This window comes from Amblyomma mixtum, chromosome 9 (assembly GCF_055824585.1).
Source record: "Amblyomma mixtum isolate Tamu chromosome 9, ASM5582458v1, whole genome shotgun sequence".
Classification (NCBI taxonomy): Eukaryota; Metazoa; Arthropoda; class Arachnida; order Ixodida; family Ixodidae; genus Amblyomma; species Amblyomma mixtum.
Window position 1 is genome coordinate 25,908,107 of NC_143020.1, and position 14,492 is coordinate 25,922,598.

Here is a 14,492-nt window from a genome sequence, read left to right on the forward strand (position 1 = left end):
AAGGCATCCCAGTTAATGAGTTTGTGTGTTGTATTTGCGTGACGGGGTGGTTTGTATGGGACAATGATTTGTATAATGTAATGAACACTGCCCAGTGTATGTTGTGTTCTGTTCCAGGTAACTCCGCGGATACAACGGCTCAGCGTCAGGTCCGGACTGGTGTCCATGCTGACACTATTGCCGATCCGCGTAGGCGTCTGAAACGTGTTGTGCACAGTGAGTTGGAGGTTCTGCAGGAGCAGCCACAGCCTGCGACCTCGATGTGCCGTGGTTGCGTATCCCCAGTCAGTATGCTGACTGTTGAAGTCCCCGCCGATGAGCAGGGGATGTTTCCCTGCTAGATGGTGTAGGTCTCGCAGAAGTGATTATAGCGAGGCCAGCGGCTGGGAGGGGTGGTGGTATATGTTTGCTATAAATATAGAAGGAAGTGAATGTGTGTGATGTATAAGTTCAGTGATCGCGCAGGGCGTCTCAGACGTGATGTGATGAGTTTTGTAGGTGAGGCTGCGGTGGACGAGTGTGGACGCCCTGGGTGTGTTAGTGGTATCTGAATGTGTAGATGTGTAGCTGGGGAGGGTTTCCCGGTGTGCTGTCTCCTGTAGAAGTAGTATGTGGGGCATGGGTGTGATGGTGGGAAGAAGGAGCAGCAAAGGCGCGCGCTTTGCCGGGAAGCCGCGGCAGTTCCAGGTTAAAATGGGGAGATAATTAGTGTTCCCCCCGCCATATTGGATGTTGGGGGGATTGAGGATGGTAGTAAGACGTGTGTCAATTGGTTTGTGTTGTTCAGGAAAGGTGGCTTGTGTTGCGGAGGTAGGATGGGGGTAGTGGAGGGTGTTTGAAGCTGGGTGAAGCGATGGGTAAGATTATTTTCTAAGAGTTCCATCGTCTTGGTAAGCTAGCGTCCATGCGCTGCTCAAGTTTTTCGGTGAGGGTGGCGGCAAGGTGATTGAATTTGGCCTCGAGGCGGGCGTCTAGCTCTTTGAGTTTGTTGTCAAATTTGGGTTCTAGGGCTACTAATTTAGCGTCTATTTCTGAGGGTACGGGAGGGGGTGTGGCGTCTGAGGTGCGCTGCTTCTTTGCGGGAGGGGTGCTCGATGTGTCTGTGGATGATGAAGTCGGGTTAATGACAAGGGGTGCAGGTTGAGGGGGCATGGAGGGGGAGGGGGTGATAAGAAGGGAGGAAAGGCGGCTTACCTCGTCACGCAAGGCCTTGAGTTCCTGGTCTCTCGGATCTGCCTGGGAGGACTGGGCTGGTGGGGGTTGACGGGTGGTTTTGCCGGAAACGCGGTCTGCCCAGGTGAGACGAGAGGCGTTCTTGCTGCTATGCTGCCGGGTTGTGGAAGGCGACCGGGAAGCCGTCGAACTGCGTCCGCTGGCTGTTCTTGGTTGATCGCAGCGGGAAAGCCGCGATGTATCCGGAGGAGGGAGAGCGTTCCTCGTGGACGCTAGTTTGCGGCCCCGTGCCTTGCAGTTCCCGGTGCCGGTCATATGAGGGCCTCCGCAGAGAGTGAAGCTGGGGGTGCATGAGGGCACTTCTTCTTTGGGATGGGACTGACCGCAGCGGGGCACTTATTTGATCTTGGCTGGACACACACATCCGCCCGGTGGCCTGGGACGCGGCAGTTCGTGCAGGCGTCTCTATGCCCTCGGTACGGTGTACATCTGTGGAGGGCTCCTCCATACAGAACGGCGCGTGGGACAGGTCCAGCCCGGAAAGTTATTAGGATGGAACGCGTGGAGCCTATTCGGCGGGCGTCCACGATGAGGGCGTATTGGTTGCCGGTGATCAGGTCTTGTAGGATCTCTGTCGGGGTCTCATTCCAGTACGCATTAGAAATGACTCCGCGTACTGCTCCGTCCGGCGGTGCTATGTAAGGTGCGATGGCGAATACCTTGCCCTGGATTGTGATGGTGGCTACTCGAACCAGAGCGAGCGCGTTATCTTTTAGGGGCGTGCTTACGGTGCAGGTATTGTTGACCGGGTGTGCCCTGATTTGGGTACGCGCTGGTTCGTGAAGCTGGGACGCCGCTTGGAGGATTGCTTCCCGTAGTAGTCTGGGTGGAAGCAGGTCCAGCTGCAGCCCGCCTCTTGATCTAAAAACGACCTTGTAGTCCGCAGCAGGAAGCGGGGGCTGCTGCCGCGAACGCTGCGCAGCTGAGCGCGTTGCTTTCATGTGCGCCGACTTGTCAGGGCATGCAGGCTTGGGGGTACTGGTAGCAGAGGCTGCGGCCTCCTGGCTTTGTGTTGCTGAACGAACTTCCTTGGCGCGGGCAGCCACGCCAAGGATGTGATTCCAGTCCCTTGGGTCATAGTCGCGGGGGTTGAGAACTTCTCCCTGCACCTGCACCTCCATGCTGGCGTTGGTGGCGGAAAAGTCCGTCGTAGTAGGCCTAACTCCCAGCGGAGCGAGGCCTAGCGCAGGCGAAGCGGTCACAGAGGGAAGAGGGGCGGGCCGTGGGTGCCCGAAAAATGGCGTAGTCGGGCCAAAAACTGATAGCGTGCGGCGCGCACCTTCAGAGATCATTGGGCGGTGAAATCTGGGCCGATGAAGCTGGCGAATGGTGAATTCCGTCGTTTTTGTGTGGAGCTGATGTGGGGTGCGTCCATACTCCACGACCCCCTAGCGGGCCTCCTACCAATACACTCACCACGCAACCACACTATATGACTTAGCAACAGTGATCGCGTAGCGCCTGAATTTTCTATAGATGTGATTTCGATCAGTTATAGGCAGTAAAGCGGCCTTCGAAGTGGGACAAGTGCGCCCCCCCCCCCCACGGAACCACCATTTGCGTAAAATTTGGGGACCACGTGTTTGACACAGAATGTTCGAACTGATGCCAAATGACATTGCATGTTGCTGGGGATAAAATTACTAATTGAGATGAAGCCCAAAATAAATTCGTTGAAGGCACTTAGATATCTGCTAAGTGCAGGAAGGCGAAGGCCGTTTGCGACTCATTGCACTGATTTGAATCAGCCGCGCTTGAATTCATTTCACTACAGAGGAGAAGAGCGTGACAACAGGAAGTGGTGACGTCACGCTGCGCATACACAGCTCGTCGGCAGCTGTTGCTTGTTGGCGGATCCCACTGCTTCGACGTCCTTTCATCTGATGTTACGTCGTCATTCAGTTTACTCGTTTTTGAGCTATTTTACCTAAATTATATCTCTTTCTTTGATCTTAAGTACTAATTACGCTCAATTACACATCTTTCAATCTAATTTGACCTAAATACGTTGTTTTTCCGCCCATTCTGTGACAACGTTCCCTATGCTGTGACGTCTTCCGTTGGATCTGACGTCACATCGTTCCCTTCGCTATATCGCCGTTCCCGTAGCTATATCCCGTCGCTATATTGCTATATCGGTCCCGTCGCTGTAATTGGATATAACAATTTAACTAATCACTCTACAGTCATTAAACTTGGCGTCGGGGTTACGTTCTGTCCCCTCTCTCTGTTGCTACCATTCGTATTCTCCTAGCCTGATTAGTGGCCACGTTATTCGGGGAAGACAGCGTTACACCAGACGTGATCTTGGCCGGGAGCACCAGCCATAAAAGGCTTTCGCCCTAAAACGTATACTAACTTTTAAAACAATTGAAATGATTGAAACGGTCGCATTTGCGACCGTGATCACGTGAGCAGCAAAGCACGGTGTGCGCGTGCACGAACAGCACGAAGTACTACAGGAGGCGTTGGCCGATACATAGGAACATCATCAGCTCGTCGACCGTTTTTTTTTCCTTCATCATGTATCGTAAATTGTATCTTGCATCCTGAATTGTATATTGAGTATCTTGAATTATGTTGGCTCACCGTAAATAGTGCTCTACAGCAGAACTTGAAAATGTTGGCCCAAAGCTGTCGGTCATCTCACAAGATGGCCAGTGGAAGACCGTCAGAATGGTACTCATGAAGATCGCAACATTTCCCAACAAGCATTCCAAAAATGTGAGCTGATGACCTCACTGTTAGCAACATCAGATGCAGCGTCCTGATGTTCGCCCCCGCCAGGCCTATCCGAGCCTTAAATGGCAGGGAAAACACCAATGCGCTACTCCACAATAACATCTCCACGGCCATGCGTTCGATTTGTGTATAAATGTGGCTTTACACTGACTTTGCAGTGCTACCCGCGGGTCATCGCTCGTTTTTTTTTTAGTTCAATTGAAACCAACGAAACAAAGGGGCGAGTAATAATGCCTGAAGTCGGGTTTTTTTTTACTCTCAAACACCCCTGAATGTCCGTTCGGCTTCGGGTTCCGTCAGCAGGACACTCTTAAAAATGCTGTGAATTTAACCTCTACCTCTGATTCTGAAGACACTATGTTGGTAAGAATATCATAATGATGATGTAGTGCGTTCCAATATAGTAGGAATTTCGGCATCTGTGGTGAAAGCGTAGAATTATTTCCAAACAACGCCTTCCAGTCGTTACTCACAAATCACAACTTCTGAAAGGCTACAACAGGCCGCTGTCTTGAATAAGTGCCTTAACATTTTTGGTTCTGCGGTGATTTTCGGAACCCTAGTCGCACGGTGGCGCCGCCACGCTTGGATGCGTGGCGACAATGCACACAGGGCCTCGACAAGGCCAACTTTGTGAACCTCCAAGAAATGGGAACAGCCACATGGCAAGCGCACTTCTCACGTGCTCTTTGATGAGTCAGATCAGACCCACGGATTGGTCGAGCGACTCAGTAATAGTGTCCGGACAGCATGAATACACAACGTCACCCACGACGCCGTGAATGGGCTTAGAAATCTGTGTGGGCTCCCTGATAATGTATCGCCTCTTGGCTTGCGCTCTTACATTGCTTTCCTTAAGAATATGCTGTCGAATAAGGCTTTTTATTGAAACCGAACAGCTGGCAGCAGGTTCGCGCAAACGCAGGAAAGAAGTGGGCATTTTGTGTGCCGCTGAAGGGCGAGCCCGAATGGCGCCGCTCTGCAGTATTGTTGAACACGGGCAAAGTTGGGCCTTTCCTCAGAGAGAGATCGACTTTTCCAGGCCGCCGTTCGTAACAGAGTGGCGCCGTCGCTGTTTTCGACGGCACTGATCGCTCGAGGAATGTTCTGTTCCTAGCAAAAAGATATTTTGAAAACCTATCAACTCTCATTGCCTCTGATTTGTCCGCAAAGAGGACTTCTGTTCTTTATCCTGTGCGAATCGCCCTGCTTTCCTGTGAAAGAAAGCAGGTTCTAAGACAGTGTTTCTCACGGAATTCCAATAGTGTTTATAATCGAGAATATGAAGCCAACAAGCTCCGAGATGTTAAGCTCCAAGATGTTTAAACGCAGGAATATGAAAAACACGTCTCCAGCAGGAACTGGCTGCAAATAACACTAACAAGAATTGGTCGTAAATATTGTCACTTTGAGGTGACTGCTGTCCGGCAAGCAGCAAAACAGCGGAGGTGGCTTCCAAACGAACCACTTTATTTGGGCTGACTTGCGCCCGCAAGGAACTGAATGACTCGGCGGCGGCGTAGCAACAGGCGAGCTCGGCGGTCGTCGAATAGAATGCCCACCGCTCTCGGCCGAGCTCAATTTAAAGATGATAGCGAACTTTCGATATAGAGCGTGCTAAGTTACTAGAACATTCTGGAACAATGTATAATCTGCTCCGCCTTGATGCGATAAAAGGAGGTAAATCTGGTCCCCTCTGGCATCAGAAAGTGATGAAGTGGCGTGCCAGCAGCTTTGAAGAATGAACAAAAAATGACTAGAAATCTTCGCGGCAACATTTGATCATCTCTATGGGTGAACCATGGAATGAATGCTTCCTAATACTTTATTGTTCCCAGTCTAGCAGCGGCAAGAATTATATGTCAGAAATAGCGGCCTCCTCGTCTAAAACACATGCAAATTAGGCCTTGTTTCAACAGGTGTACAGTTCATCGAAATTTATTTGCCTGGTATTTCGGCAGGTTTCGGTTTATAAATGTAGTGCCTTTTGATGCCCTGTGTGGTGCAGAAGTAGTCGTGTATGAATCGGCAGCACTTTGGTACATTGTAGATGTATTTCTCGTTCACCCAAAGCTCACATCCTGAAAAAAAATACAGAAACATGCTAGTTTTCAAGATTTTGACGTTGTTGCTAAAGAGCGTGTCTTTTGCATCATCGTAATTTTAAGATAATATAGAAGTTATATGTGAATAACACTCCTCCAAATCTTGAGAATGATTTCGCCCGTAAGAAAAGTCGCGGTGGCTGCAGGCGCAACTTCGTTGCCGGGTCGTCACCTTTAGCAAGTGTTAAGGTAGAAGCCTACGGCGCCAGATCGGCGTGTCGTCTGAAGTCGGGAGGGGTAGACAATGACGACAGCGCTTCGCGCGCTTCGGACGCTGTCCAAGCCCGCGGGGACTGGGGAGAAAGACCGCGAAGAGCCTTGTCGGGGCCGCAAGGGGCCGACGACCGTTTCCCGTTGAAAAGAGATTCTGGGGGGTGAGTAAGGTCGGCGACTTCTAAAATAGCTAAGCAGTGGACTTACTGGCGCCTCTAGAGTCGGGCTCTGGCGAGCACTGGGCTCCACCTACTTGTACCTACAATGTCATTGCAGCGGGATTGGTTTAAATTGGGCGAGAGCGGATTCAATAAAGCTCCGCCCAATTATAGAAGGGTTAAAACCCGCTGCGAACAAAGGACAGAGAGGAGCGCGCCGAGTCCCAGTCTCGGCCGCTTTTCTACAGCCCTTCTTTTAAACAGCCTTTTATTAAACCGCCTTTTTCCCCAAGTTCTTGTATTCGGTCCCGTCTTCAATAAATCAGTTTTGTCTCATGAAGTTTGGAGTTGCTGTCCCAACCGGCAACGTGTCGCCGGACGAGCGGACGAAGGCGTGCAGTGCCATACGATCAGACCAACCGGCCATTCCGACCTTTTAACTGGTGCCGTGAGGAGGACCATTCAGACGTTTTTTTTTAAACTGCAAGGAAAACGGTGGTCTGGGCCGCATGGTCATCCATGTAAAGTTCACAATAAAAAAACAGCAGACACCCCTGGTGAGTCCCCAGGGTGGAGAGGGGGATGTGTCTCTGGCTGCAGAACCACTACTTAGCTCTCCTTAAACTGTAGTGGCAAGAGAAACTTCACCGTGTTTTTTTTTTATGTGGGAGAAAACCTGTACAAAAATTAGTAGGGTTTACGTAGATAAACTCAGGAGGCGTGCGAAAGTTTGTGTTTAGCCTGGTTAGCTCATGATTTTGCTTTTCTTGGCCTTCGGCATGTCTAGCGACAATAATTAAGATTAAGATCTGGTCGACGTTCAGCTGATCTGATCTCTTCTCGCCTTCCTAAAGCGGTTTTTCTCGCCTCATTTTCAGAGGGTAGTTAACATTTAATTTCCCTCACTATCTACGAATGAAGCAGCTCCTGACAGGCGCCGCGAAAATGATTTATAGAAATTTTAGGTAGAACTTATGGGGTTTAATTGGAAAGATAAATCCGTTCTCCCCGTTTAACCGCGGCTGCCGCAGTTCAAAACCGCGCGGATCCACCCCGTGGCCGCGAGCGCCAGCGAGCGCCCGCCGACCACGGCGGGCCTTGCTCTGAGGGAACAAAGGAACAACACACTGGCTGACACAAACAGGCATTTATTGCTATAACAACAATAACTCCAGCTAGCAACAAAATAGACTGAGGAATCGAGGATGTCCGACTCATCAGCACGGTTACGAGCGAATGTTCGCCCACGCTAGGGAAGGGGAAAAACTCCGAGGCCAGACGGGACGAGCTGAGGGAGAACATGTTTCCACACGAGGTCGCCCGCCGGCGAGCAGAGCGGTACGCGAAACGTCCGCGTCCTTTCCCGGTCCTATAGTTAACTAGAATACTATACCCGGTCCCAAGGAGAAGAGAGCCGATTTTCCCCCCGCGCGCGCGCAGCAAAACGCCATCCATGGCGCTGGTGTCGCTGCGACGCGAGCGCCCTCCCCTGTTGGTTAAAGTAACCCAACTGAGAAGAGTGCGTTGCGGGGGAGCTAACCACACTTGGGGTGCATTGCGGGAAAGCGAACCACGGGGAGGCGAGTGCATCCCCACAAACTATGCGCAATATTTGTGTTTACCTAACGTCGAAGTGGCGCTGCCTGTGGTCCTCCCTTCTTTCTTTCTTTTCTTCTTTACAATCTACCTTAATATATATATTCGGTACCTGTAATCCTTCACTATTTGCGCACGTTTTTCCAGCGGGCCTGTACGTGCACAAAACAAATTATACCCACCTTTGCCACTGTTCATGGAGGAGACGCTGAAAATATCACACGTCTTTCCATCACTGAACATGAGGGTGTCGTTGATTTGTGTCCCATATGTTGGCCAGAAATGAAAGTTTATCAATAACTTAATTTGTAGAAACTATGACTGCAGCATAGTCTTTAACTGTTCGCATGCATAGACGCTGCAATTCTGGACTTTACACCTCCGAGAAGAAATTCGATCACAAATGTTTGCCACGCTTCTAACGAAATACAGCAAACTACCTTTTGGTATCTTTTATGAATTGCCATAGTTATTTTACTATTCTCTCACTATCTCCACTGGCCACACACGCAGTGCGCAGCTGTTTGAACTCTCGCTTTTTACCTCCTTTTGCCTTATAGAAAGCTGTTTCTCCGACCGAATATCATTCTAGACATTGACATCAAGCTGAATAATGCAATGAATAATAAATTTTTTTTTCGCTTGTGCAAAACAACGTGAGCATTGTTCTGAATATTTTTCTGATCTTTATCTAGTAATGGATACTAACGCTCACATTTCATCGGCAAGTTATGCTAGCGCTTCGGCACACCACTCTGAACGTGCATATGTAGAGGGTGACGTTTGGTATCCCTACAAAGATTTAGCGCTTCAAACCCTCTCTCCATCAGCTGAATTAAGAAGTTTTATGAGATTCTGTTACAGATGGTCGAGACGGCTTTTGCTTCTTTTCGTTCAGTGACGCCAAACAATTTCTGATGATGAGATGGATGAGCACTGCCGCCTAAAGCAACGCTCTTCTGATGCATGTAAACTTCTGCAGAATGTACGCTCGTTTCTAGAACGCAGCTCTTAAGCGACCTTTTCAAAGGTTGAGCCGCATTTCTCGCCGTCGTCATCGGCAGAGCGAACGATAAGCAGCGCCGATGTTGAGAGAGAGCGAACACGGAGTGCAGTGGAGGGTAAAAGTATGGCGAGGAGTAAAGCGGAGGAGAAGGGTACGGCAACAGCAAGGAGACGGGCTCCGTTGCGGTTAATCAGCTACGGCAGCTACGGGGTGAGAGCGGAGAGCATGCGCCGTTAACTGCTTTCCCAAGGATAGGTTCAGCGACGGCGGACCGCCGTGTGCGAGAAACGTGTGTCAGCCATAAATCCAGAAACGGCTTAGTTCCGCACTGCCTACTCCGTACGTGGTCGCCCATGTTAAAGATACCGCAACAGCTTGGCTCGAAGATCACATTACCGGGAAGTGTAGTTTTTAACCAATCGTTTTATGCGTTGTACTGAAGGAAATTATATGCCCAAAGTGACCTATGAAATAATTGTTTAATGCGGCATTTTTACTTGAATTATTCATGCGAAAATGAATGCTACCAACTGGAGGTTATACTGACCGAAAATAGAAGCAATTTCCATTGTTTCCTTTTTAAACTTTCGGTGAAATCTTTGTCATACTCAAAAGTTTGTTCACTACAGCTCTATTGCTAAGTTTATATAACACACAGTTGTTGGATAGCTGGCAACGATTTTATGTTGACCAGCTTGTGCTCTTCTCCCCAAATTACATTCATGGTGTAAGCAGTTGCCCTGCTCGCTGTCTAGAAGCACTTCACTGATAGCTGGAACCATACCTTCAATTGCTTAATGTGGCCTTGCTGCACCAAACTGCTGACACGACATTTACTTACAATAACGTATAATTTTTCATGCCATTCGAAAATGCAGCGATTTAAGGTCCATTTATACATCTAGAATCGGCACAGACTAGGTCATGGGTAACCTTTTTTATTATACCTTTCAGAGGAAAGTACAGAAATTCCAACAATTTAAGTCAACTTTAATTGCAGCAATGGACAAATAGTTAAACACAACGAGCTATTTGCTTTAAAACTAGTTTTGAACACAAGTTCCTAGACTTGAAACCAGTTTCTTCTTTGATTTGCAGAGTGCTACGACCAAAATGTTTAGGAGAATCCCGCATGGTTGTGTAGATTTCTAATAAAGCAGTAATTATTCATTTGCATCTGTTCTATCGAACGCCGAGAAGGAAATCACAGTACTGTGTTTCATGAGCTAACACCAGGCATACTCTCTTGGCCATGCGTACCAACACAAGCGGCCAAAAGGCAAGGCTGCATATATATATGGTAATACACATCGTGTTTAAATTATTCAATAGAAATTTACCATAGCTTCAATGGAGCAGTCGCTCTACCAACACAGCTAACTGGAATGGCTAGCATATGCAGGTGAAGGGCGTGAGAGCGAGAACGGTTGGATCAATAACTCGAAGCGAGAACAGTTTCTTTAAGTACGAAGTTTCTTTTGGAAGCTGTGTAGCTTTCCGTTGTGGAAGTACGGTTAAGCTTGCGTTGATGCGAATGGGAAATTGCTACCCTATTATAAATAAAATTCCACCTTGGGGGATTCCCCTAAACATTTTCCTCAGCAGAGTTCTCACTTCGAGTTTCTGATTAGTTCGCTATTGCCATCCCGGTTAGTGACTGTTCCGGTGAAGCGATGGTCCCGCGTTCGAGCCTCGGACACGTAAAAACTTTTCTCTAACTACTAAGTTCCTGTGGAAGCTGTATTCTCTTCCTTTCTAGCCGTATGACTGTGTTTGGGCAGATTCTAATAAATAACTCTTCTTTATTTAATGTTTTCCAATATATGTACCATTCCTCCTGAACCTAGCCGCTACGAACATTGCAGGCGAACTATAAATTCAGATTTAAAATTGGAAGAACCACTTACTTTCCAGAGTGTACTGAAAGGCATTTTGTTTCTTTGTGTAATTGTACATGAAAACTGCCTGGACTTTTTCCTTCACTGTGAACCTGAAATACGTCAGAAATGCTTTAACGGCAGCCCGGTCAATATTATTTATTTATTTAGTTATTTGTGATACCCTCAGGGTACAGAGTACATTTCAGAGGGGAAGGGCAGTTGATAACAAGAAAAATAAACAAAGCACAATTCATACAAAACTATAGAACAACTGAGGCAGGATAAAAAGAAGTGAGCAAAATTAACACGGAACAGATTAATAAAATAGTTTAAGAACAATACTAGTACGTGGAGAACACAACACTACAATAAAATACAAAAGCGATCATTATGTAATCAGAGTGGTAAGTATTCTTCTAAATTGAGTTGAATCAGTGATGCTAGTTAATGATGCGGATAGGGAATTCCATTGTTTAGAGGTTAGCGGAAAATATGATTGCGCACATGTCACTGTGTTACAATGAGGCACTGTGACCTTGTGTTGATGATCACGACGGTGAGAAATGAATGGTGCTGGTTCTTGAAATTGCGTAGTTTTTGAAATTACTGAGATGAAGAAAATTAAAAGCGAACGCAAATAACAATAAACAACCGTGAATCACGCAGCCTTTGGTTGTTTTCGCTGAATTGTGTTGTATTAACCAGCTTGCGCAGATCCTTACAGATGTGCGCTGTTCTGGCCTTTCGTTTTTTTTTCTGGTTGTCACTTTCTTTTTTCTGCTCGTACCTGCTGCAGCTACGTTTCCATATAATTTTTTTGCTATGTTTTGTTATTGATGTGCCCGCATAGGAAACGGTAATTATTTTCATTCCGCTTATATTCTGTAAAGGCTAGTTGTGAGAATATAGCATAAATCGCATATTGAGGCAGAAAAAAGAAAATTAACGACGCCACATGTGTGTCAAATATATAGCAGGTAATCGAAATTTTTGGCGAGTAATGATGGTGACGTGAACTCGGCATGCTGTGGAAGGCTGTTCGAACCATTAGCAACTCGTGGTAAAAAGGAGGCTGAAAAAGTTTCCTTTTCAACCCGTGGACTGGAAGCTTGTAGCGAGTAGCTTTTGCGGCAAGGTATGTCCTGATGTGCGGTGAAAGATTAAGTTATGTGCAATTGAATACGTAGTAAAGATAAAAGGGTGCCAATGTGGTGACGAGCAGAAAGAGTTGGTAATGCAGAAGACGTCGTTAGGGATGAAACAATGATGCCATACGACGACGAACTGATAATTCTAGCAGGATGATTTTGTGAGTATTCGATATTGTTTTTCAGAATAATCTGGTGTGGATTCCACATGGCAGCTGAGTATTCCAGTTTAGGTCGCACGAGTAACTGCTGAGCAAACAGTTTCACATGGTTGCGGCAGAGGCGAAGGCAACAGTCAAGAAATCCCTTTAGTACGTGTTAGTAACACGTTAAGAGCATACTCAGTTCATACTGGTGAACAGTGCAAAAAAGGCGGCTGTTCACCATTATGAATGCATACCAACTCGCCTAGATCTCAGCATACTCAGACCATGTAACGGAGTTCCAATATAAGGCGCCTCAGTATTTCAAGCGAATATATCGACTATAGACTCGGTAGCGTGGTTGTACAGAAAGGCTCTTGTTTTGTGGCAAAGGATAATTAGCCGAAAGGGAATTTTCTCCGGTTAAGGGTCATGAGCCAAATTTCACACCACTGTCGGATCTGGTTAGGGTCCTGTTGGCGCGCTTCTTTACCAGTTTTAGTTACTGGTCGCCAAATCACAAAGTTGTCTGCAAATTTTGCAGTTTGGCAAAATGTAGCATGCCAAACGTCTAAGATACCGGATTTTTCGCTAATTACGGGCACCAATTTTTTTAAAAACAGGCATTTCTTGCTAAAATGGAGACGTTTTCCGGCATTTAAGACAAATTTTCGCGGACGTCAGAACACAGGCCAATCATGTTTTGCAGTGAAACATTGAGCACAGTTCTAATTATTAAGGATGTAACCATTAGCCAATGAGCATATTTGCTGCCACAGATTTGTAGCTGGCCGATATTAATAGCAGCATCAGTTTTTAAAGTTTACAAAACGCGACAACCCCACCTCCGATCATTAAATATTCGGGCCCTTTGTCCCGCCAATAAAAATTGCATGCGGAGAGTGCACAGCCACATCCAACCATTCGGCCCACGCCCTGACGCAGTTTTGATATAATAGAAACTTCGCTATTTGTTTCAGATTTCCCGCTGCTTGTTCAGATTTGCAGGGGATAAGATATAAAGGAAATAGGCTGGAATGCAGTCATCATGAATTGCATTATTCAAATACTGTGTTTCGATATTGCTGCATTTGACCTTAAAGTATTTATTGCGCTTCTATGCCATTTAGTAGCAGTCTCCACTTGCACAAGGACATCAAATCATTATATTCACTCTCAAGAAGCACAGGGCTTCTCTAAGCTAGTCCCATATTCTGCAAAGCATGTTTTCAGCTAAAGTGTTTCTCACTCTCAAAGACTGAGATCACAATGGCCTTCATTATTTCGTTCTGTCTATACACTACCTTGGCTGATAAAGTGTAAAAAAATTCCCTTTTCTCTTTGATTGGCGTATTTCTGCACTGACTAGTTTTCATTGATTATCATAGGAAATTTGCAAAGTGGTATAAATATTTATGGAGAACAGGGTTTGCCGCTTTTTAATTCCATGCTAACATTTCCAGTACATTGTTATACCGTCTACCATGAATGGTCTTCCTCTTTGTCTTCATTAGAATTGTTACCTATAGCTTCAAGTTTGACAACGTACCGCGGAACATATTTTATCTTCGGAAGCAAGTGCGCGAATTATTCAACTGTTTAACTTCTATGCTGAAAGTAAGGGCGGTCAGACCCGTGCAGAGCGGAATAAAAACGGCCTTTACGCTTTAAACTATTCACTTACAAGACTCAATAGACGCCTAAACGCGGCGCAGTATCGCCAGAAACTGTTTCTCGGAGTGGGCAGCTTTCCGAGCCGGCACTAGAAGGCGGGTTGTGCATTAGTATTTATAAATGCAGAGTATGACTTTATGGCCAGGACAACTTGAAAGTCGAACGGCAGCATTTCTTGAGAATCGTCAGCGCTTATCATGCATGCCTGCAGAAGAAGAAAGAGAATAACATTTTTTTATCTATATTTTCAAAATTCTCAGTAACCGGAATAATTTTTTTCTGATATGGTCATCATGTCCTTAGCTTCAGCTGTCGGAATACTTGCGTAATGTGTTTATTGCTCTGCTAGTGAAGTGTACAGAACCTCTATTGGCAACTGCGCATGAATAAAGCAGCACTGATTCCTTCTTCTGTTAGAACATACACTAAACTCCCACCTTTTCTCAATGAAATCTGCTTCACTTAAACTCAAGCCCCGACACAAAAAGGGAAAGAAACTTCAGAAAAGTAAAACAGTTTCATGTGTTTTTTTTGTGAGTTTCCTTTCTGTAGAATCGGTAGGTCTAAGTTCTACGGTAAGAAACGATGGCAGTC

General features: G+C 46.6%; 1 pseudogene across 1 annotated transcript in view; it reads right to left on the reverse strand.

Moving 5' to 3' along the window:
* Nucleotides 1–5,897: 5,897 nt before the first annotated feature.
* The window catches only part of LOC149328554 (male-specific histamine-binding salivary protein-like), a 25,470-nt pseudogene continuing 16,875 nt past the window's right edge, over nucleotides 5,898–14,492 (reverse strand). The window contains exons 3-5 of the transcript XR_016285858.1: nucleotides 10,961–11,043; nucleotides 8,230–8,316; nucleotides 5,898–6,056 (exon numbers count right to left, since the gene is read on the reverse strand). The product of XR_016285858.1 is annotated as a male-specific histamine-binding salivary protein-like (transcript). The remainder of the gene's footprint in view (nucleotides 6,057–8,229; nucleotides 8,317–10,960; nucleotides 11,044–14,492) is intronic.